The sequence below is a fragment of the Ambystoma mexicanum genome, chromosome 5p (genome assembly GCF_040938575.1).
Source record: "Ambystoma mexicanum isolate Mex_15411 chromosome 5p, UKY_AmexF1_1, whole genome shotgun sequence".
NCBI classification, from domain to species: domain Eukaryota; kingdom Metazoa; phylum Chordata; class Amphibia; order Caudata; family Ambystomatidae; genus Ambystoma; species Ambystoma mexicanum.
Genome location: NC_090930.1, coordinates 984,026,816 through 984,052,307, shown reverse-complemented (window position 1 = coordinate 984,052,307; position 25,492 = coordinate 984,026,816).

Below are 25,492 nucleotides of genomic sequence, written 5' to 3'. Positions count from 1 at the left end.
CATGATCACCATCAGCAGACAGAAGCCATTAGAAACATGGATAGGGCCTTCCAATTAGATATGCAGAAAATATATCCTTCACAAGATTTGCATACATCAGATGAACTAATAAACAAATATTAAATGAGCCAAGAAGTGAACATCAAAGTACTGACCCAGTTGCACCTGCTCCTTATGTACCTCCTATTCCCGTGATTGCATCCGCACCTGCAGTAAGCATCCCCTCTCCCTCTGTGCCTGTGACATAATTTACTCCACCTCCTTCAGAGCATGAGTTGTATGCTTTAGCTGGCAGTTCTACAACAATGGGGCCTGAACGAGGAAGTATTAGACAGACTCATAGTACGATTAGCAAGGGAAGGAACGAAGAACTGAAAGAGTGGGCCGAAACGTTTATTGATGATGACAATGAAGCGGCTGTGCAAAGTTCCATATCTGATCATAGAGGCCTTGGTGAACAACAGGTAGTGTTAGAATGTATGGGGGATTATCTTGTTCAAATATGGAGTGATTTGACTAATACAGTGGTACCGCAAGAGTTGCGTGATTTGGTTGTCCTTTCGGATTTGCAAGATAATGTGGCAAAAGTAGGAGAACACGTAGGGTGAATATTTGTATTTAAGCGAGAACTTGATCGATTGCATAAAGAAACAATGAAAAAAAATGCACCGCATATGTCGTACGTTCAGAAATGTTTTTTTTCCGCCATTGAAACTTGTTAGTGAAGAGATGAGAATTTGTACACAAGATGCTCTTAGATGGATTACGGATGCCGTCATTTGCCCGATTGAAGTGCATGATACGTTTAGACAGTATACACCAGAAATGCAGAGAAAGGTGTTGCAAGTTATGGTGGAGTATTTACAGGATGAATGGATAAAAAAATAAGATATGTTGTCCTGCTGATTTAATGACAATTTATAAAAGAGCATTTTCACCTGATACTGGAACGACTGATTTTTCTCTTGATCTAGCTTTGTTGCTTAATAGACGAACAAATGTAGAATCTCCTACTTTGGAATTACCCATGAGGGAGGTGCCTCCCACGTTTGTCCCAAAAGTAGAGGTTGCTGCCGATGGAGCGACTCCAGCGCGAACGATAGAAGCTCATTATATCGCACAGTTTGTACATGTCCCTTTTTCTAGGCAAGAAGTAAATACTATAAAGCAGACGGTCCCTGACATTGGGAAAAAATCCATCAGGATTCTATAAGGAAATTGAATCTGTTTTGAATTCATCTGTTTCTGCACTAAGTGACATTGATTTATTGTTTCCTGTGATTCTTCCTGTGGATATATGGAAGCAGTTTAGAGGTGTAAATGACGTGCCGATGTTAGGCGATACATGGGAGAATTTGATTAAAGTTGATAGTGAGAGAAAGGCTGGAGAAAAACCACTGCAAGTAAATTTGGCTTTACCATTGCGAATAGTAGAGAAATTGAAAACTTTAGTGCTTGGAAAAAGAATAGTTTGGGATAAATTGACTGCTTGCTTACAAGGCAAATTGGAAGGAGCGACGGATTATTTTAATCGGTTTGAAGAGGTATTTGCAGACTTTAGTGGTCAAGATCTAAGTACCGAACCTGGGAAGAGATTGTTTGTTAATAAGTTTGTGCGAGGATTGTTACTGAAAATTCAGACGTTAATAACGACATCTGAAAGTGCATGGCAAGCAAAATCACAAAGCAAAGTATTACATATGGCCCAATACTATGAGAACAGAGTAAATTCAGAAAAGGATAAGGAAATAAGGGAAAAAGGAGATTTGAAAACAAGAGTGTTGTTATAACAGGTAGCGAAGAATAATAGAGGTGGTGTGAACGCACCGTCTAGAGTCCAATTTGCATCAATGTCCAACATGCAAGGGGGTCCAGTAGGTATTAATCAATGTGCCTATTGTAGACAAGAAGGCCATTGATGAGCACAGTGCCCGCATATACAGAATAGAAATGGGACTATTCCAAGATGACAGAATAGAGGTCGTCCATGAATATTAGGGCAGAATAGCAATCAAACGAAGCCACAATTTCAGGATAATCAGAGTAATCAGAATCAACAACGGAACAACATGAACGCTGGAAATGTTTTTGATAACCCGTCCAATGCATATTACTCTGGCGACTTTACATCTGACGATGTACTGTTCCACTAGGACAGTCCGAAACAGGGGTTGGAACCAGTACCTATTCCCGTGGACCAGAAAGGGCCCTACATAGAAATGAAGGTTGAGAATAGGGAGCAGATTTTTTTAGTGGACAAAGGTGCACAAAAATGTTCAATTGACCATCAGCGGGTTCCAGAAATACCACTGTCAGGGCATAGAAATGTCTCAGTAGGGTTCTCAGGTACGCCAGTAATTAGTCCGGTTTCACAACCAGTGCCAATCACACTAGGTCCATTTACTGAGTCTTGCCCATTTCTTTTAACGAAAATTGCGGCAAAAATTTGTTGGGATTAAATCTGTTGAAGAAATTCAATGCGGTCATTTATTGTTCTCCGTATGGAGTGTATTTGACAATCTTGCTGCAAAAGACTCCTGTATGGCAATTCATATCCATGCCATTGCCGACTGAATTGAGTAAAGTACCGGCTTGTATATGGGCAGTAAACGATAATAATGTTGGTTGTTTGAGAGTAGAACAAGTAAAAATTGTTTTGAAAGAAGGAATTATATTACCGCGTATTCCGCAATACAAAATTTCGGCTGAGGGTGAAAGAGCTTTGAAGTGCATTGTATCAGATTTGATTGCTAGAAATGTAATGGAATAAACTTCTGGTAGTATTTGCAATAGCCTGGTTCTTCCAGTTTACAAGAAAGGAGGTATTGATATACCTTATCATTTTATAATTGATTTACATGGTGTGAATAAAGTGGTTGATCCACAATTTCCATTAGTCCCGGATGTGATGACAATTTTGACTATGATCCCAGCCTCGTCATCGTATTTTAGTGTAGTAGATTTGACAAATGCATTCTTTAGTATTCCAATGCATCCAGATAGTCGATATTTGTTTTCTTTTACACTAGGAGGAAGTTCATTTACATTCACACATATTCCACTCGGCTACACTGAAAGTCCAAGTATTTACAGTAGAGCATTGAAAGAACAACTAGACACACTTGAATTGCCTTCAGGGTGTATGTTGTTACAATATATTGATGACCTGCTTATAGCAGCAGACTCAGAAGACATTTGTAAAGAAAGCACTGTTGCTTTGTTGAAACATTTAGCGGCACACGGTCACAAGGCATCATTGAAATAATTCCAGTATTGTCGTCATGAGGTGGCCTATTTGGGCTACCTCCTATCGTAGGAGGGAAGAAGATTGACACCAGAAAGAATAGAAAGCATCTCTGATATGTCTATTCCAAACAAGCAGAAAGAAGTCAGGGCTTTAATTGGCATGGCTTCATATTGTAGGCAGTGGATCGCTAACTTTTCAATGATTGTGAAACAATAGTGGCATTGACAAGGAAGGATGTTACCTTACCTTTGCCATTGAACATGGATTGTCAAGAAGCATTTGACCTACTCAGAGCTGCGCTATGTTCAGCTTCAGTTTTGGGCACGCCAAATTACGACAAGAGTTTTAAGTTATTTGTGCATGAAAATGATGGATGTCGTTTGGCTGTTCTGACTCAGGAGCACAGGGGGAGAAATAGACCATGTGGTTACTTCTCTTCCATGTTGGATCCTGTTGCATGTATTTTGCCACGTTGCTTGCGAGCTGTTGCTGCAGCCTCCGCGTCAGTAAACCAAACCAGGGGAATGGTTTTAGGTCACTCTTTAACCGTGATGGAACCTCGTTCAGTAGACGTTCTTTTAAATAGAGCGCAGACGCAACATTTCACATCCGCCAGTCTAACAAGGTATGAAATTATCCTATTTGCACCGCATATTCAAATTAAGAGATGTTGCGCTTTAAATCCGGGCGAGTTAATGCCTACTCCCAGTGAAAATGGGGGTGAAAAACAATTCTCACATGATTGCTTAATGATTACTGAGCAAGAGACAAAAGGAAGAATTGATTTAACTGATACTCCGCAGAAAGAGCCAGATGGAGAATTGTTTTGTGACGGTTCTTGTTTTAAACTACCGAATGGCACATCAACTGCTGCTTATGCCATTACGACACTGAATACTATTGTAGAGAGCAAACAAATCCCATATAACTCAGCACAAGCTGCGGAAATAATAGCGTTAACCAGAGCATGTGAAATTTCTGCAAACCTCAATGTAAACATATATACTGACAGTCAGTATGCATTTGGGGTGGTACACAATTTTGGTCGATTATGGGCAGAAAGGGGTTTCCTGACGTCACATGGAACCAAAATCGAACATGGCACTTTAATAGTGAGACTGTTGTCAGCACTTGCGCTTCCCAAGCGATTAGAAATAATGAAATGTGAAGCACATAAAAGGATAACGTGTAATGTAGGAAAGGGAAACGCATTTGCAGACAGAATTGCGAAACAAACTGCCATTGATTTTCACACAATAATATATGTCAAAACAACAGGAGTGTCTTGCATGATAGAGGACGGAATTGAAACAGTTAAAGAGATACAAGCAGAAGCCACTCTAGATGAAATAATACAATGGTCTTAGGGTCCAGCAGAAATAGATTCTGAGGGTTGTTGGGTGGACAAAAAGAATAACCAATGGATGTTGCCAAATGCCTATGTGATGGCAATGGTTACTATGGCTCACAGTCCAACAAACATATGTGCGAAAAAAATTACTCAGCACCTTGATTCTGTATGGCATAATATAAATATTAGGAAAACTGCTGAAAGATTGGTTCAGAATTGCATGACTTGTTTGCAACATAACATTGGAGAGGGAACAGTGACACCAGTAGGAAGTTTTGGCCCATCCTCTATGCCATTTGAAGTCACCCATTTTGATTTCATAGAAATGGAGACGTGGCAACATTATAAATATGTCCTCGTAGTGGTCTGTGCATTCAGCAAATGGGTAGAGGTCTATCCCCTGAAAGATTGTACAGCTATGTCCACAGCCACATCCATGTTAAAAGAATAATTTCCCTGATTCAAGCTACCCCGTGTCATATGGTCAGATAATGGACCACATTTTATAGCTGCTGTGATATTACAGATTTGTGCAGGTCTCCAAATTGATAAGTGATTCCATTCGGCCAGACACCCAATGAGTGCCGGTTTGGTAGAACGCCAAAATGGTATCTTGAAAAATAAATTGAGCAAGATTTGCGAAGGAAGCAATTTGAAATGTCCCAATGCATTGCCACTAGCTTTGCTGTGCATGCGCACAACTTGTCACAAGCTTCCTTCTTTCTCACCTTTTTTCCTTGCTTGTGTTCTTCCGGGACAAGGCTTCTTTCTTTTTCACCGACCGTGACTTGTACAAGCCGGAACGAGAGTCCTCGGGTTCCAGCGTTGAAGATGGCTGCCAAGCCGGTAGCATTCGATTTCCAGGAACAATGTCAATAAATCCAGGAAGGAAGATAACGGAAGGTAAGGATAAAGGGGAAAGTGGTTCCAGGAACAATGAGGAAGATAGAATGCACGAAGCACAGAGAGTGAACTCGAACAACAACTCGTAGGGGTAGAGTTGAGATGGGCGGAGCCGCAGGGGCGTGCTGGTTTTCTAGGAAGCTGGTGAGAGCATGCAAAGACTAGACTGCAACATTTCTGACTCGTCGGCCATCTTGGATAATTCGCAGAGTTAATGCTGCGGTGCATCAAGGACCAGGAAGTCCAGAAGGGTCGAAACCGGCTATTCATGACAGCATGCTTCCTCCAGAGCCCGGACCCACCAGGTTTGCCCGGGTGTATTCAATGAAACCTTTGTAGTAGACGAGGAGCATTCATGTTAGAAACTGGTTCCCAGGTACGCTCGCTGGGGGGTAGCCTTTCCACTCTACCAAGTATTGTAGTTGTCCTCGTCTATACCTGGAATCACAAATCCTGGAGACTTCGAATTCAACCTGATCATTGATGAGCACAGGATTAGGTCTAGGGACTGTCTGATTGGATTGTACATATGGCTTCAATAAGGAAGTATGAAAGATCGGATTAATTATTTTCCAGGATTCTGGGAGCTGAAGTCGATATGCCACTGGGTTAATGATTTCCTTGATGGTGAAAGGTCCATAATACTTGGGAGCCAGTTTGTTAGGCCGTAGATGTTGAGGAAGGAGTTTGGAGGATAGCCAAACTTCATCCCCTATTGAATAAGAAGGGCTAGGTCTCCGCTTGGCATCTGTATATCGTTTTACAGCTATCCTGGCCTTTTCCAGATGTTCCTTAGCATCCTTGTGAACATTTACCAACTTTTCAATCCAGTTATCAACTGCAGGTACCGGAGTAGGATGTGGTAAAACTGATGATAAAACTGAAGGATGGAATCCTTGACTGCAAGAAAATGGGCTTGTCTTGATGGCCGAATGATCTGAATTGTTGTAAGCGAATTCAGCTACCGGAATCAATAGCGACCAATCATCCTGGACCTTGCTAGCAAAGCAGCGAAGATATTGTTCTAAAGTCTGGTTGTCTCTTTCTGTGATCCCGTTGGTTTGGGGATGGTATCCTGAAGACAATGCCCGCTGAATGCCTAGTATTTGGCAAAGGTGTTTCCAGAACTGGGAAATATACTGGGGACCTCTGTCGAAGATGATCTTGGAAGGTAATCCATGGAGCCTAAATATGTGTTCAATAAATATTCCAGCAAGTTCAAGTGAAGAGGGTAATTTGAACAGCAGTGTGAAATGAGCTGTATAGGTAAACAAGTCAATTGTAACCATTATAGTTGTATATCCCCGGGATGGGGGTACTTTCACAATAAAATCTGTAGCAATGAACTCCCAAGGACATGTTGGTAATGTAGGTTGATGCAGAAGACCGGCAGGTCTCCTAATGTCATGTTTGTTTTGATTGCACACAGCACAGGATTGGATGTAGGTTCTTAAGTCAGTAGTCATTCTTGGCCACCAGAATTGCCTCTGCATGAGATGAAGGGTAGTAGTAATGCCTCAATGTCCTGAATGAAAGGTGTCATGACAGAGATTCATGATTGTATCTCTCAGTCCTTGTGTAGGGATGACCAGTTGTTTGTCCTTGAAGAGATAACCATCTTTTGTGTTCAGGTTCCATTGATTATTCCGGGTGTATTCTTTCCAGAGATCAGAGGAAGCTGTATGGGCATGGATGTCTTCCAGGAGGAATTTAGCTTGTGCCACAAACACAGTTTTTGGAAATATCTTGGGAAAGGCCTTGACCTCGACAGATTCATAGTCAGGATGTCTGGATAAGGCGTCTGCAACGATGTTATTGATTCCAGGAAGGTGGTTAATTTAAAACTGGTACTGCCCGAAAATGAAGGCCCAACGGGCATGGCGACTGTTTCTACATTCCAGTGTTTGTAGTACTTGTAAATTCCGATGATCTGTTTGTACTTGCACTGGATATTTAGCCCCCAGGAGTAAATGACGCCAATCAGTGAATGCTTGTCGGATGGCCAATAGCTCCTTCTCCAGGACGGAATAATGGCATTCACTTGGCGTCAATGTACGGGACAGGTAGGCAATTGGATGTTCCATCTTGTCCTCAAATTCTTGTTTTAGGACTGCCCCAATGGCATAGTCAGAAGCAACTGTTTCTACCAGGAAGGTTCGACCAGTGTCGGGCTGGGCTAGGATAGGACCTTCAGTGAATTTTCTTTTTAGATGTTGGAAGGCCTTCTCTTGTTCTGTAGACCAAATAAATGGTGTATCCTTCTTTAAAAGTGCCACGGTGGGATGTACAATTTCAGAAAATGTTGGAATAAATTTTCTGTAAAAATTTGCAAGCCCCAAGAAGGATTCTATCTGCTTCACAGTGATAGGCGCCGGCCACGAAAGTATGGAATTTATCTTACCCGGATCCATTCCAATTCCATTAAGACTGAGCACAAATCCAAGGTAATGAACGGTTTGAGCAAGAAATAGACATTTTTCAGGTTTGGCCAGGAGTTTGTTTTCTCGTAATCGCTGCAGAACTGCCTTAACATTCTCTTGATGAATCTGAGGATCTTTAGAATAAATCCATATATCATCCAGATATACGATAACAAAAAGGAACAACATATCTGAAAACACTCTGTCCATGAATCGTTGAAATACTGCAGGAGTGTTGGCAAGACCGAAGGGCATGACCAAATATTCAAAGTGGCCAAAAGGTGTTCTAAGGGCTGTTTTCCATTCATCATCTTCCTTAATCCTAATGAGATGGTAAGCACCCCTAAGGTCGAGTTTGGTGAAAATAACAGCTCCTCGAACGGCCTCCACGATGTCAGAAATGAGTGGTAATGGATAACGGTCCTTGAGGGTACATTGATTAAGACCACAGTAATCCAAACAGGGTCTTAACTCCTTTGTGTTTTTCTTGGGAACAAAAAACAAAGACGCACCAGCGGGAGACTTTGAAGTCCGGATGGTTCCATTTGCCAAGTTGGTATCCAGGTACCCACGTAAAGCCTTCTTTTCAGGTTCGGATAAAATAAACATTCTCCCAAATGGAATCACAGTGGAGGAATCTGTTTCAATGGCGCAGTCCTCAGGTCTGTGGGGTGGAAGAGCTTGAACCATGTCTGTTAAAAACACGTCAGAGTAGGTCTGGTAGGATTCCGGTACTTGGATAATGTTGGACACGCTTAAAGAGGCTAGTTCGTGGTTCTGAGAGTTTACTAGGGAAATCCGGGACGTGTCCTGACATAAACAGTGGGACATACAAAACTCCGAGCCAAGGAACAAGGAACCTGCTGTCCAATTGATGTATGGGTTGTGCTTCTGTAACCAGGGAATGCCTAACACCATTGGATAGTGGGCAGCCTTTATGATGTCAAACCATATTCTTTCCTGGTGGTTGTTTATTGACAGTTGCAATTCCTTTGTTTGGTGAGTAATGGGACCTGAAGACAAAGGTCTACCATCGATTCCTTCCACTGGTTGTATCACTTCTTTGAGCTCTGTCGGAATTTAATGAGTGGTGGCCCATTCGTGATCAATGAAAATCCCCATGGCACTGCAGTCCACGAGAGCCAGGATGGGAAAAGATTCATTCTCAGTAGATGTCAGTACAGTTTGTAGAAGCCCTAAGGTATTCTGTCCAGGAGTATTCAAGGAAGGAATGGATGCGTAGCAGGCATCTTTCTCCCGAAGCTGTGCTCCGTTTAGGATCGGGAGCTGGTGTTTCCCGAACGCCGTGGTGGTGCTATAGAACATTCTCTAACTAGATGTTTGTCAGAGGCGCAGTACATGCAGAGACCAGTATCGATTCTACGGAGCCTTTCTTGTGGAGAAATTGGCCCCCTGAAGGCACCTAGTTGCATGGGTTCTGGATCTGGGGTACGTGGAGCAACGGTCTCTTTGGTAGTTGGGTATTCAGTAGTTGTCTTTGGAGATGTTTTCACCTTTTTTTTCTCAGCCTTTCTCTCCTGGATCCTAAAATCTATCTGCAAGGAAAGATCCATAAGGGCCTGGAAGGTTCCTGGACGTGTCATTTTGGCTAGCTCGTCCTTTACTTCATCATTTAAACCCCTTCTGAAGAGAGTGAAACTGGCTTCTTGCAACCAATCTGCTTCTTTGGCTAGCTGCCTGAAGCGAGTCACATAAGAGAGCATATACTGACTCCCTTGCTTAAATTCAAGAAGTATTTCTTGTGCACTGTAGGGCATCCACAAATCCTTCGTAGTTATGCAAAAGTTGATCTCCCGAATTAACCAAGGGAGTTGCCCAAGTTAAGGCATTACCCGTTAAGCGGGATATCATGAATCCAACCTTTGCTCGCGGTTTTGAAATATAGTAGGGTTTGAAAGTGAAGTGCACTAAGCATGAATCTAGGAAGAAATGCAGGGACCTAGAAGATCCATCATACTTGTCCACAACACCTCCTACCAGAATGCTTTCTTTGACTGCGGAATCCCGGGATAGAACCAGCTGTTTTAAAGCTGCATTTCGGCTTTGAGATTTTGAACCTCGGTAGTTAATTCTTGCATACCTCTCATGAGGTCTTGGACTGCCGCTTCCATATCTGTTTCCGTATCAGGTTCTAGGCGTCACAATCTGTCACAAACTTCCTTCTTTCTCACCATTTTTTCCTTGCTTGTGTTCTTCCGGGATGAGGCTTCTTTCTTTTTCACCGACCGTGACTTGTACAAGCCGGAACGCGAGTCCTCGGGTTCCAGCGTGGAAGCCGGCTGCCAAGCCGGTAGCGTTAGATTTCCAGGAACAATGTCAATAAATCCAGGAAGGAAGATAGCGGAAGGTAAGGATAAAGGGGAAAGAGGTTCCAGGAACAAATGAGGAAGATAGAATGCACGAAGCACAGAGAGCGAACTCGAACAACGTCTAGTAACTCGTAGGGGTAAAGTTGAGCCGCGCGGAGCCGCGGGGGCGTGCTGGTTTTCTAGCAAGCTGGCGAGTGCACCCAAAGACTAGACTGCAACAGTTCTGACTCGTCGGCCATCTTGGACGAGTCACACAGTTAATGCCGTGGTGCATCAAGGACCATGAAGTCCAGAAGGGTCGAAACCGGCTATTCATGACACAACTATACAAGTAAGAACTGGCCTCTCCCCATACGAGATAGTTATGGGGAGACCAGCCAATGTCTGGAATGTGCCACGTCCGAAAATATTAAGGGATGTTGAGTATCCATTGCTTATTGACAACTGTAAACAGTTGACTCAAAACATTGCATTTGATTCATCAGCATGTGCAGGAGGCTCTTCCTGTCAGATATACAGGCCCAGGACATTGTCTGCAGCCAGGCGATTGACTTTAGTATAGAATTTTGAAAGAAAATCTTCGCTTGCACCGTGATTGAAGGGGCCTTTCCAGGTGCTGCTGGCTACGCAGACTGAAGTCCGAGTGAATGGCCGAAAGCATTGGATCCACGCAGCACACACGAAAAGAATCCCATTTCCTTTGCCACATGAGAAAGAGATCGATGATCCTGACGTCAAAAGCAAAACAGCTGTACCTGATCACAAAGACATCACTGCCGAATTCCAGCCAGAAGTCCTTCCTGAGCCAGAGAAAGGGCCTGGGGATATTTCAATGAAAATCGAAAGACCAGTGTTGCCTCAACATTGTTTGACTACTGCCTCATCATCACTTATTGCATCACAAATTGGCACTGATCTTGCATCTGGAAATGACAGTGCATTGTTCATCGATCATACTGTACCTGGAGCTGTAAGGTACAATCTACATTCACAAAATCGGAAGTGATCAGCTTTTGCGTTGCCTTTGTTTCTAGCTCAAGGATGAAGCCGGGAACGGAGGCCTAGGGAAAAGGAGCGTATGAGTGGTATCAGTTGAGAGCTCTGACACGCGGTTTCCCGGTGCTACCATTGAAAGTAAAGGTCTTTGCAACCTGGCGTGAACAAGCAGGGGCAAATGGTACCGACACTAAAACAATTGATACTTGCTCCTGCCTTTTTGGAGCTCTGTAAAGTGAAATGTCAGCTTGCAGCCATCTTAAGCAGGTTAACCTGAATTTGTTTGAACTTTTGCTGCTAACGTGTGTTGGTGTGGAGAACTTTTCTGACAGACGCTGGACAAAAAAATCCTTTTCCTGAAATAAACAACATAGACAATGCCTGTATTTGCTCCTGCTCCCGCCTGCACCAATGCTGTTGATGATATAGACATTGACATTAAGTCTGCCCCAAGAAAGACTTTGTTTAGAAAGACTACCTTGTTTTTGATTGTAATACCACTTTGCATTTTAATTACACTGATCCCAATGTTTTGGTACTTGGAAACTATGCATCCCTTGAACACTCTATTGCCAGCTACCAATGCTCCCACTATGAGTACTCCAGCCCATGTGCTCTCCTATACTTTTCTGTCACAAGAAGTGAAACATAGAAAAGGTTACGATAATAACACTTTAATGTTGATTATGAATATGACCCATGCTAACTTGAATAGGTCCATTTGTTGGGTGTGTTCCCATTTACCCCAGCACGGGGAAAGAGGAATGGGTTGGTATATCCATCCTTTACCGCTTAATACTGCCTGTTATGCATCATTAAGAGTGCTATTTTATGGAAAATGGAATGATAGTGTCACTGGACAATTTGATGGAACAAATATAAATGAATTTGAAAGATTGGTATTAGAACCGTTAGGTTGTTCCATGTTTACAAACAGAAGCAAAATAAAAACTGTAACAACAAGTCCAGTAGATAGGCTCTCAAGGCCTTAGAAGTCCCTCATCACTTTTAAAATGGCTCCAGTTGGAAACAAAGATGCTGTGCCCCCCTCCTACACTATTAATCGTAGACAACATTCCGTTCCATTTTGCTTACGGAAAAAGGGTTCCCACTGAGTGGGAACATTTACTAGATGTATGAATACTGCTGTGCTTGAACAAGAAGAGAAACCATTATATATAGGAGGTTCTGTCTATTTTGTGTGTGGATATCAGGCTTATACATGGTTACCTAGAAACTGTGAAGGGACCTGTTATTTAGGGATACTTTTACATGGTATATTTCTTTCCAAAAGTTCTGAAATAGCAACACTATCTAGATCTCGGCCACGACGAGATGATATTGCTGGGCAGATTTTTGGGGATATAGCAAAATCGTTTATACCATTTTGGGGACAAGCAATAAACTCATTGAATATAAGAAAACTTTCCAGGGTGTTAGCGAGAACCATAAATTGAATAACTGATATACTTTACAATATGACAATGGAACAAAAAGCAATTAGACTAGTTGCACTTCAGAATTGAATGGTGCTTGATATTATGTTGGCTGATCGTGGAGGTGTATGCAAATTGGTGGGGTCAGCGTGTTGTGTATTCGTAAGTGACTCCTCCCCTATGATATTTGAAGCAATCAAGAAATTGCATGTCTTAAGCTCTGAAATTCATGTCCCCACAGGTGGTTGGAATCTAAATATAAATTCTGTCATGGTGCCTGCCCCCAAATATCAGGAGATGACCAGTCGGCCCAGAGTATTGGCACCCATGGGGACCTTTAAGGCCCCAAAGGATTGCCTAAGGGCTTCCTGGACTCAGTCCTGGCGCTGTTGGTGCCAGGCTCATACTGCCTTTCAGTCTGAGGTTGGTTGAAGGGACTACTTTATCTGGGGACTATTTTATACGGTGTGGTGCAGGGACTACTTTACCTGGGAAGCTATTTAAACCACGGCCGAAAAACAGAACACACTTCGCGTTATTCTGCACTCCTGCAGCGTAACACTCACCGTGTCTGCAGCTCCAGTCCTGTCTTCAGCCACTCCCGTCCTGGTCATCGCGATCCGCGCCTGCAAACGAAGGAGAGATCACAGATTAGAACAAGAGCTTTACCTGATACTCCATCACCATCACTCGGGAGTCTCAGCATCTGCAGAAAAAAGAACATCAGTTAACTGCGCTACGTAAGAACCAGTTTAAAGACAATAAGCATAGCGCAGCGTGATACTCACCCAAGCGATGTACGTCCACACGATCCAACGGGGCATTCTCACGCGATCGCCATCCCGGTGCAGCCGCATCTGCAGAACAAGGAAAGAAAACAACAGGTGAGCTGCGCTTCGCTAAAGGACATTCAATCTCGCGCAGCATAATGCTCACCAGAAGCAGTATTCACTTGCGGTTCCGCAAGTCACCATTACACAACCTTCCCTCCCGCGGCGCCGCACCTGCAGAAATAAAAGGAGACAGCGGATTAATAGCAAGTGCAAGTATTGAAACTTACCTTGGCATTACCTCATCTCATCCGGAGGGGAGTCGCCTTTCTTCGGGAGTACCTCAAAGGAGAATCTGCAAAGAAAGGTACAGGAGTGAACTTTAAGACAACCAGAACTATAAAGCATTTCACGCTATACAGGATTGGCATAAAAACTTACCTCAGAGTCATTGTTGTCTGGAACCCTGCCTTAAGGCTACAGGATCAGTGAAGTTAACTGGATCCCTGAATCTCGACGCACCCCTGCACACAGTCGCAGGATGGAGAGCTCATCCTTTATAACATTAAGGTGAGACACAATGAAGGGACATTGGGAGGTCACGGAGGTGGAAGTTGGCCCTTCTTCTTACAGCTAGTTAATTTATCACTTTCACCATTTTAGGCAAATCTTCCTTCGTGCCCAACAGACAAAACTAAAGGGGCTGGGGCAGTCACTCATCACTTCACTACGAGTCACGCTGGTGGAGACCGCTGCAGTCCAGCTCCGTTCGGCGCCCCTGTGGAAACTAGGGGAGCGTGACAAGTTCATGGTTCTGGGAACTGCTACGATCCTGGGATTGAAGCTAATTGCAATCTTTATTATGATATTTGGGATTCTCATATTCTGCTGTTGTTGCATACAATGCCTGTCAGTCATTTGCTCCCAAATTACAAATGAATGTGTACATGCAATCAGTACGAAGCCTCCTCCTCGTATGACAAATGATGGTACAAAACACGAAAATGAAATAATTAAAGAATTTCTGGCAATTAATATTTGTGATGATGATAATAGTGACATGGGTAATTCAGAATTGGAAACGTGGTCTGATGAAGACGCAATGATTGGCTATGATATTGGCATAAGGCCAAAAGGACGTTTGTTATACCAGAAAAGTAATCCCATCGCCAATTGATACGTATAATATGTTGGCCAGAAGCGAATCGCATCATGTGACAAACATCGCAATCCGAGAAACCTAAATGTAACCAAAGGGAGTCCATTTTGTGAAATGCCGGCCATTTCCTTTTTTCTATAACGCTTTGCAAATGTATTCTATGTTTTAGATCTGCACATGGTGCGAGGCCATGGCTTGAACTCTGAAATGCTAACACAGACAGGAATGCAGAACTGTATAAAAATACAGTGTTTTCCTTCTCACTAAGTCCTTGAAGCCGTGCAGAAGCTGTGCCTAATCAGTAGTCCAGGTGCTGGTTTGTCTTGAAAGCATGGTTGTAAAAGGCAGTTAAACATGAATCATATGTTTCTAGCGGTGCTCCTTTACAGAGGATGGTATTTTCTGCTTCAGAACTGTCTGACCCTTAGCTCATGAGCCATAGCAAACAGATAATGTAGTATGGAATGTTTCTCTGCTTAGAACAAGATATCCTTAAAGAGCCAGAGCTCCATGTTCCTCATAACAGAAAACTGTATCTGCTGTCTTTGCTAGAATAACTATGCTTAGACTGAATGAAGACTTGACATAACGTGTCATAATCGTCAATCACTGAACCCTAGCATGTATGACATGTATGAGGACGGGTCGAATAGCTTCTAACAAAGGATGATGTATGATGTGTATATATTGCTGCTTGAGCGCTGTTCGCTCTCTCGCATCTCACGGTGTTTGGGAACACACGTCATGAGGCGTTGAGACCCAGTCGGCCGACTGAGAAACTCTGAATAAAAACCAGACTTGTTTGGAAAACGAACCTCAAGACTGACGTGTCATTTGAGCATATGGTTATTGTGCCTTAGTTTCCATATGCAGTCTTTATGGCCTAGCAGTGCAGGGAAGGAGGCAGTGGTAGGTCTGTCACCATTTCCAACATCTGGTCATGCAGCGACTTGATGAATGTTTAGACAGGCTGCGTAAACCAAACATTTACAGCAGTAACCTCTCAATTAGCAATAAAAAAAAGAGTATTGTGTCACTGGTGTGTCTTTTCCTGGTGTGCCGCGGTGAACCACAGTAAACCACTCGACCTCCACTCCTTTATCGGGATTCTGAATCTTGCTGTTGTTTTATTTCTTCACATTGCATTATCTTCCCACAGTGCTTCCCAACTGTATTTTGCTACTGTTTTTCACTGCCATACTTGCTTTTCTTCCCTTAAGGTCCAGGGTGCTGGTTTCCCAACTGTGTTTATCCACTGTTCTCCACTGCCATACTTGCTTTTCTGCCCTTAGGGTCCACAGTGTCAGTTTTGCAACTGTATTTGCTTTTGTTTTCTACAGCCATACTTGCAGTTCCTCCGTTAGGGTCAAGGGTGTGTGTTTCCCAACTGTATTTTGCTACTGTTCTCCACTGCCATATCTGTCTTTCTTCCCTTAAGGTCCACAGTGTGGGTTTCCCAACTGTATTTTGCTACTGTTCTCCACTGCCATGTCTGCCTTTCTTCCGTTAAGGTCCAAGGTGTGGGTTCCCCAAATTTATTTTGCTACTGTTTTCCACCTCCTTATTTGTCTTCTTCCCTTAGGGTCCTGGGTGTGGGCTTCCCAACTGTATTTTGCTACCCTGCTCCACTGACACACTTGCTTTTCTTCCCTTAGAATCCAGGGTGTGGGTTTCCCGATTATATTTTGCTAGTGTTTTTCACTGCCATACTTGCATAGTACAAAACATAACTGTATCCCGCACTGGCACGCTCTACTCATCTGCATACCTCTCAATAAACACTACTTTTTTATTTATTTTTTTATTTTTTATTTAATTGTGTTACAATTTTTACAAAATAAATCCAACCTCAGAAGTAATTCATATGTCCTTTCCTAGTAAAGTAGAAATTACTCTTGTCAAAAAGTCCAAATTCACAGATTCACAATAAACATTACTTGATTACACACACCCAGGCACTGTTGTGTACTTTTTAGAAAAAGACCATTATTGCATCAAGTCGGAAATACACTTTGGCAATACAGACACAACAGTAAACAGCCTTGACAAAGCCCAGCGGGCGAAACTCGTGGCCATGCAGTCAGCCTTTTTCTAAAAAGTGCACAATAGTGTCTTATGAATGGGACATGTCTTATGGCTCACACTCTCACAGGGAACAAGAAACAACAAAAGTATAAGAATGCAACAACACGCATTATTGTAGCATAACAACATTTCACTTTGTCCTAAATGTAATGAGATATATTCTGTCAAGCAAAAAGGGATACTCATTAACTCACATGTCCATTCATTTTTTGGTGTAAATTATTCTATCAGGGGCGCTTGTGTTGGAAACACACACAACGGATTTGCATGTTTGCACAAGCATAGGGTTCTGTGCTTTATTTTCCATAACGCAGCAGCTCCACAAAATAGACAAAGCATAATTTAACTAGGCACAAGAGGTGCGGGCACAAAGATCTTCCAACCGAACTCCTTTTTACGTATGAAGTACGGTATGGGGTATGTTGTACCATATATTATTAAACGGCAGGTTGCCCATCAGGCGCGCCACGCCACATATATCTATATGGACTGTGGAGGGTCCGCCCCTGGTCACCGTGGTGGGCCACAGATTGTGTCGGAGCCATCCGACACGGCCTATGGACGCTTTGTCCACGCGGCGTATTGTAAACAGGGGGCACCCTGCTGGGCCCGCATCACTGGACCAGCGAACACCAGGCTGGGGATCACCCCAGCAACAGCAGCCCTGGCCCTGGGGGCACACAGGTCAGGGCAGCCAACCAGGCCAACCAGGCCGTGACCATGTGGCAATGAGCCCCAATAAATACACGCAGACACAAGTTGCCACTTCCTGGGGCTCTGCTGCACTCCCTCTGCGTGGCAGCAGAGCCCCTTTTATTATTAGATTATGTCATGATGCTCTCTCGCCCACAACCACTAGACCAACACTCAACATCCCTCTTTATTATAACAAATGAAAAATCACCTGCCACTGCAAAGAACGACCCTCTACTGGGTCTCACTTGGTGCATTCTAGTCCGCGCACACACTGTGCTCCTACATCATCACTGCAAACATGGGGTGCATTCCAGTCCGAGCACCATCTAATAGCTACTCACATACTTGTGCCTTTATCACTGCAAACAAACAGGTGTGTTCCAGTCCGCACACCACAGGGCCCGACAACGGGCTCGTCCAACTCAGAATATTCCTGGATCAAACTGGCCAGTGGCGCTGTTGCATGATAGGAATAATACATTTTCTTCATCTTCCTCCTCTCCTGCATCATTCTGCGTTCTCCTTGGGTTTTCCGCCGCTTGGACCGCAGCCACTCTAGGGGTCCTTCTCCCCTTCGACTCACTCTCCTCCGAAGTCCCCACCATGCAGGCCGGTGTCGGATCGAGACAAACCTGTGCGAAGTGATCCACCTTCCCGCACCTCCCACAGATGTGCCCTGTGGCCCGGCAGTCTTGCGGTTGTGGGATATTGGCATATTGTGGCATTGGGGTTTCTCCTTGGCCAGTCTCCCCTCCTCTTTCCTCCTTGCCACTTGCTGACCGCTGACACCTCTTCCAACTTGATCCGCTGCATGGGGGACTCCAGCTGGAGGTGATGTCTGGATGAGTCCATGACTGAGGCCAGCACCTCTGCCAGCTCCTGGGCACCTCCAAGGTCTAGTATCCGGTCGAGGGTCAGCGCTGGGTCCCTCAGGACTTGCCAGTGGAGCTTGGAGGAGCTACAGCCATAGATGATCTGTGCTCTGATCTCGTCCTCCTCGAAGTTTCCCAGGTCACAGGACAGTGCAATGCTGTGTAGCTTCCCATGGAATGCATCGAGGCTCTCCCCTTCCTCCTGCCTCACACACCTCATCCTGAAACGGTCAAAGTCCTTGTTGACCACGGGTCGGAAGTATTCATTCAGGACTGTGATGGCTGTGGCATATGACTGATTTGCAGGCCTTAGTTTCTTGAATAGCCTCTGAACAGCCAGTCCGGCGAAGTACTGGAGTGTGGGGCTTTTGGCCCCATCCTTAATCTCGACCGCCTCAAAATACAGCTCCAGGTTTTCCACCCAGGCAGTCCACCGGGGTCCCAAGCTGGCGGGCGAACCCACAATGTCAAAATGGTGTAGTGGCGTGAGCTGTCCTCGACATACCCCTTTGTTGTCGTTGTCTGTCATGATGGACACTGGTCGGGATCCCGGATGCCACTACTGCTGGTGAGTCGTGGTGTGTCTGCCTCCTTGTGGACACTTTTGTGGGCGCACGAGCACTCCTTCAGGAGCCGCTACCCTCAGTGGCCTGGTAGATGATGAAATTACTCCAGACAGGTGGACCACCTCTCCTCCCGCAATTGTACGAGCGCTCCTCGGGGCCCGCAACCCGTGTTGGAACTGCCCCTCACCCGAGAGCCACAGTGCCCACCTGCCCCCCCTGTCACAGGCCAGAGACCCCTTCCCTGTGTCTTCTCTCTATGAGCTGCAGTGGCCTCGTGGAGTAGCACCATCCACCCTGTGCCCCTTATCAATCTTCTTTCATTTTTTCTCTCCAGGGCTGTAGCCTGATGTTTCTGGGGCCGCCCGCGCTGATCTGAGCAGGAACAGCTGTTCTTTCTACTTCACCAGCGCGGCCCGGAGACCCAGGCCACACCCTTGCCTTTGTTGTTTGTATGATGGGGTCCTGTGGAGGCCACGCCTCCTCTTGTGTATTCCCCTGCGGGCCACCGGCCAGGTGGAAATTCTGGTTTAAATCAAGTATCACCCAGCGGCCTGGGGCGTGTTGGGGCGGCCTACCCCTGCCAGGGCACTCCGTTCAGTCCCCTTGCGCTCGGGAGCTCAACGGACAGTTGTCCCCGCCCTCTTCCTTTGATCGGGGAAGGCTGAGTGTTCCGGTCCCACGCGGCGGCAGGGCCGACGCGCAGGCCCTCTTTCACGGCCGCATTTCCACGCGGCCTCTGCGCCGCTGGCAGTTTGCTTTCTTCTGCACCAGCAGCCAGCGTCACCACACCGCAGCCGAGAGATACGGACCGCAGCTGCACACACGGATTCTTTCTTGTGCCCCGCCCCGAGAGGAAAGCACAACCTCTGGGAGCCCACACACGGAGGTGCGTGAGGGGGCGAGAGGTCCTCGTCGCCAATGTGGAGGGTCCGCCCCTGGCCACCGGGGCGGGCCACAGATTGTGTCAGAGCCACCCGACATGGCCTATGGACGCCGCGTCCACACAGCGTATCGCAAACAGGGGCCACCTTGCTGGGCCCGGATCACCGGACCAGCGAACACCAGGCTGTGGATCACCCCAGCAACAGCAGCCCTGGCCCTGGGGACACACAGGTCAGGGCAGCCAACCAGGCCCCAACCATGCGGCAATGAGCCCCAATAAATACACGCAGACACGAGTTGGCACTTCCTGGCGCTCTGCTGCACTCCCCCTGCGTGCCAGCAGAGCCCCTTTTATTAGAGAGCGTCATGACATAGTCGTGACGCTCTCTCGCCCACAACCACTAGGACATAGTCGTGACGCTCTCTCGCCCACAACCACTAGATCAACATGGACTGGCATGATATGTTATATATAACTGCGCTTAATGCCCAGAGGTTTCTAAGCACGGACCCGGGCATCAAACCTGCGTTGCTCTGTGTCGTTTTGCTTCCAAGGCAAGCGCTTTGCGCGTTGCCCCTGAGCTATCCTCCCGAGACATGGTGCTAAGTCAAATACTTTCTTTAAAACTACCACACAAAATAAAATATAAACCACTCACAGGGCCACAACAGACTCTGAAAACGTTGCCTAAAAGGATAGTTGTTGGGTTTTTTTGCAATCTGGGCTCTTTCGCCTTGGAGTTTAAGCATTCATAAAAGTGCGTGCGTGTGTATTTCTTTGTTAAAAAGTAAGTTTGAATGACCTGCAGCAAGCAGAAAATGTGTGGTTAAAAAGATCTACAACTTTCATCCCAGGTGATTTAAATTGCGAAAAGCGCGCTGCTTGCAATTTCTGATATTCATTTTCTGAGGAAGGTGCGGGCAGCGCTAAGGAGCCCATTCTCAGGCTGGGGATTCTGACTGTCACTTGCGTTCCCTCCTCTCTGGGGCCATTTATCATCCGTAGCAGCAGGAGTGAAAGAGATGTTACCTGCACGTGAGAAGGGCATGGCGACTTTCCAGATTAATTCCCCGAGCTCCAAATCAATAGTTGACACTATTATGGTATTACACCGAAATGTGATGAATCTGCGGTAAAAAAAAAAAAGACAATTAGCTTTCCCTGTGTCAGCCACTCTGCATCCTCGGAGAGCGCCTTTGCATACACAGGGCACCACGTCGCTCTCGAGAGTGGCCACCAATGACACAGAGGTTCCTCCACAGATTGCACTTTTTAACCTGTCTTGAGTTCTGCATACCTTTTCAAGGCTACCGGAAGTCATCGTCAGTGGCTCACTTGCTAGCCAATATTGTTTCACTCACAAATGTACTCTTGTTATAGAAGCAATATTCACTGCATGTCAATGTGACCCGGTGTCATTTTAAGATTGAATCATGCCGAAATGTGACATTGAAATTGGAAGCCCAGCGTTCACTGATGCAATGATTCCATTTTATTGGGGAAAAGCCACTTGCATTCCAGGTAGACTATGATCTGAAAGAGGCCCACATAAAGAAAGTTACATATAATAGGAAGGATGGTTCAGAGGGGGAGGAAGGATAGCTCAGGGGAAACAAGACAACACAGCGCAGCACAGGTTCGAATCCTGATCCCGCGCTTAGAAACCAATCGCTGGTATGAAGCGTGTTATAAAAGAACAATTATAAAAATTATTATTTGAGTTGTAGCTAGTGTATTTATGTAGCTTAGGCCTGGCCCAGGATGCAGCAGAGTCATTTTCAGACAACCAAGTTTACTGCCAAGTAGTGCAGGGTGACAGAAAGGGTTAAGAAAGGTGTAAGTGGAAGATGTGGGACAGGTGAGAAAGGGTGGCAATAAGGGAAGAGGAAGGTTTTGAGTTTCTTCAATAAAGCCCGGAGAAAGGGATATTGAGCTATTTTTAAAATTATTTATTTATTTCTTGCAACACACATCACGCCTAGCGGCCTCAGTGCGCACTTTGTGTGAGTTTCAAAGATGTTGCGGACCCTCTTCACACTTTGTTACTGAGCTTCTTCCCACATACTCCTCCTGTACCCCCGTCACTTCCCTTAGCAGCTTCCCCTGACTTTAAGGAAACCACATAAAAAACGATACAATGACCTCAAGTGAGGCTGTGGGTCTCTTGACCATGCTTCAAGAGCGACCCACAGTCAGGGGAGTCACTCCAGCCTGTCCTTGCAGCAGGCTTTCGGGAACATAGTCACCCTCTGACAGTTCATCATCTGCCGAGGACACTTCACCCGCGTCATGGTACCTAATACCGCAAGAGTAATTTGCTTCCTTAGAGAATTCCGTTTTATATGATAACAAGCATGATCATGAATACCTTCAAAGTGAGCCATTGCTTTCTTCCTCGCCAACCCTGTCTCCGCAATATCAAAGGTTTACTACAAGCTCTCCTCTATGTGTCCGCATATTCCTTCACATTGACCTTTTCAATGCAACTTTCCTTCGACGATGTGAGTGTTAGCAGGCACATCCACCACACATGGTACCTGCGGACGATGCATGTGCACTTTTCTCCCAAACATCAACTTGGAAGGACACTGTTCCATTGTGGTGCTATGGGTTGTGGTGCGATAATCCCTTCCGAGTTGACAAATGGCTTGTTCAATTGGCTCCCATCTTATGTGATACAGTAGCAGCACAAGAGAGAAGAATTTGTAATTCGTGATATCTAGAAAATTTGTCAAGCACAACCATCACATGTGCTCCTTGTGAATCAGAGCAAAAATGTCAACCGCCACTTCTTCCCATACAGCCGCTGGCAGACTTGTCAATTTGAAGAGGTTCTGTGAAGGTGTGCGGGACAATGCACTGGCATGTCTGGCAGTTTTTCACGTCTTTTCATATATACAGCCCATATTGGGAAACTAGGTTTTATGGGGTAGTAACCTCTTTGGAGCCACAATGCCTCTGTGGGCATCATGCAATTGTGCCACTGTTCTCATATGTTGTGATGATGGGATTACTAACCGTTTGTAGAGTCCATGAGTCAGACATGTTCAGTTCATCTTTCACCACCATAAGTCTGTGTAAACTATCCTGATCTATGAATGCATTTGTTCTTTCTTATTTTTTTGCATCTTTCCACATGCCTGATTGCAAACATCATGAAATGAAAACTAGCTTTGTATAAGCTTGTGTCCACTTCTATACCCACTATTGGCATTGATAATGTATGTATGGGCCCCTAATCACCTTAACCAAGCAGGCCCACCCCTTAAGGAACAAGTGCACATTTGTGCGTAAAGAAAGTTTATTGTACAATCGTCCGGGGAGGAGCTAGATGACCCTATCGAGTCAAACTAACCCAAGTCTCCCTGAACCACAGACGTTGACACATTATATACAATTTTGCAACAATTAAAACACTCCCATCTATTTTATTACAATCCACCTCTCACACGTGAATGGTTAAAACCTACACAAAGAAATCCATCTTTCTCCAATTCCCCCATTCTCATTGGTGGCCATTCTCTTAGCTACCATCTTCAGGTCATGTGTAGAACACACCTCTTTTAAGATTCATCCGTTGTAGGTCATGACATCATCAAACAGTTATGCATTCACATACAAACATAATTCAGTACAAGTCCCAGCTGGTCTGAGACCTCTTAATCTGAAATGTAATTTGCACATCGTTTGCATGGATACTTCAAACGACATAAGTGTACTGAGGGACGATGCTTTAGCATGCTACTTCCCATGATGTCACTTGGGGGTGGGGTCAAATTACATCACTTCCTGTGATACCATCGGGAGGTCAAGTGTCGTGTGATGTCACTTCCACTACCCCGGGTATTTTAGTAAAATGACCTCCCTGGATCCACTGTCAACTGAAGAAGCACTCCTTTTAGGAGCTTGCTTTTCAGTGGCCCTGTGTGAGGAAACGGGCTGTCTTCACAGATTCCTCATCTGAAGAAGGGCACTTACTCTATAAATGTAGGAGGAGCTGTCTGTGCTTGTCTTGAAGGGGTTTTTGAGAACAAGTTTGCCAAAACTATTTCACAATGGCATGTGGATAGAGGCAGTAGATGCACTCAGTATGTGGATCCCTGCCAAAAATCAGCCTTTTCCTGCATCTACTGCAGTCCTTAAACAGAGTCCTTCCCCTTGGAGGTACCTTCAGTGCCTGGGTCTGCCATGGACATGAGGTACCTTGTGGAGTATTTCCCCTCGACAATTTCAGACCCAGCAAAAGAGGCCCTCTGCTAAAAAACACAGGATGGGTAGAGCGGTTGCAACTCTCTTAGAAAAACATTTTCTTAATGACAAAAGACTTAAAAGACTGGATTAGATTGAAGAAAGCTTAGAGAGCTGATGAGGATTCCCCTAGTCTGTAGACTGCGGTGACAAATCTGAAGATGGCTGCCTGTGGTTGAGCTGAAGCCCTGCCACCTCATTGACTAGGGTCACAAAGGACCAAAATGAGTTGGAGGGACTACAAAGGTGAGGCCCTTATCAGGCATAATGGGCAATCTGTATTGCATTTTTCCTATGGGCAGGTTTATATACCCTGGAATGGTTATCAGAACACATCACCTCACATCTCAAAGCACAGCAATAACAGGTGTTACTGTTACCCAACTGATTGCCACACGGAAAATGTCATTGGACCCGCCAAGGGTCCATCCTGTGAGCACTCAGTGACTTCTGCAGTAGATTACCAGCTACTTTACCCCTCATCTGGCCACATGCTGCTGAACACAAACTGTGCATTGATCCATCCAGCCCTTCCCCCTGTGGGTGGGGCCCACTGGGGTGATAACCGTGCCTTCTCCTGTTTTGAGCACTTTCGGCATTTTTCTACATGACTCGGCACACACATTTTCCGAAATGAGGGTATGGAAACTCTTTAAAGACCCCTCATTCAGAAAGGGCGCAGGAATTACATTCTGCCTGTTTCAGACATCCTAACCGACATTCCACACACTTGTGTAGACTTCTAAAAGCTCACACCCTGTTACAAGTGTTCTTATAGGAATGGTTCGCCCAATAAAATGTATTTCAAAAATAGATAGGCAACATAAAAAAAAACGATTGGCGTTTTTTTTTTTTCGAAGTCCCTATGTACAATTTTTAGCAATTCAAGCTCAAAGATAGCACATGGGGGCATCCATTTTGTGAAATGGATGCCCGCCGCTGTGCTCCCTTTGGCTTTTGCGGCACTAATGAAGGAAAAGCCAGCAAGCTGTAGTAAACAAAATCTACCACTGGGTGGCTTTTCCTTCATTGGTGCTGTACGCGGAGGACAGGGACCGGAGACTACAGGCAGAAAAGCTGCAGCTGCATCTCGGTAAGTGCTATTTTTTTTTATAAAAATAAACACTAGCTGTGTTTTTTTTTCTAGGTTTTCCGTGCTGGAGGAGCGGTTGTGTTTACATGCCGCTGTGTTTCTGCCTAAATCTGCTTTCCCATTTGGGGCTTTAGGGCAGATTTAGGCAGAAACACAACGCGGTTGTGTTTTAAAACGCTGCGGTTTTTCTTTCTAAGTTTCTCAGGCTCGGACAAGCCTGAGAAACTTAGAAAGAAAAACCGCAGCGTTTTCAAACACAATAACTTTGTATTTATGTTTGCGGTCGCTTCAAAAGTGACCGCAAACATAAATACAACGTTTTTAAAGCTGCGGTTTTATTTCTAAGTTTTCCGGGCTCCTACAGCCCGGAAAACTTAGAAAAAAAAACGCAGCTAGTGCTTATTTAAAAAAATAAATAAATAGCACTTACCGAGATG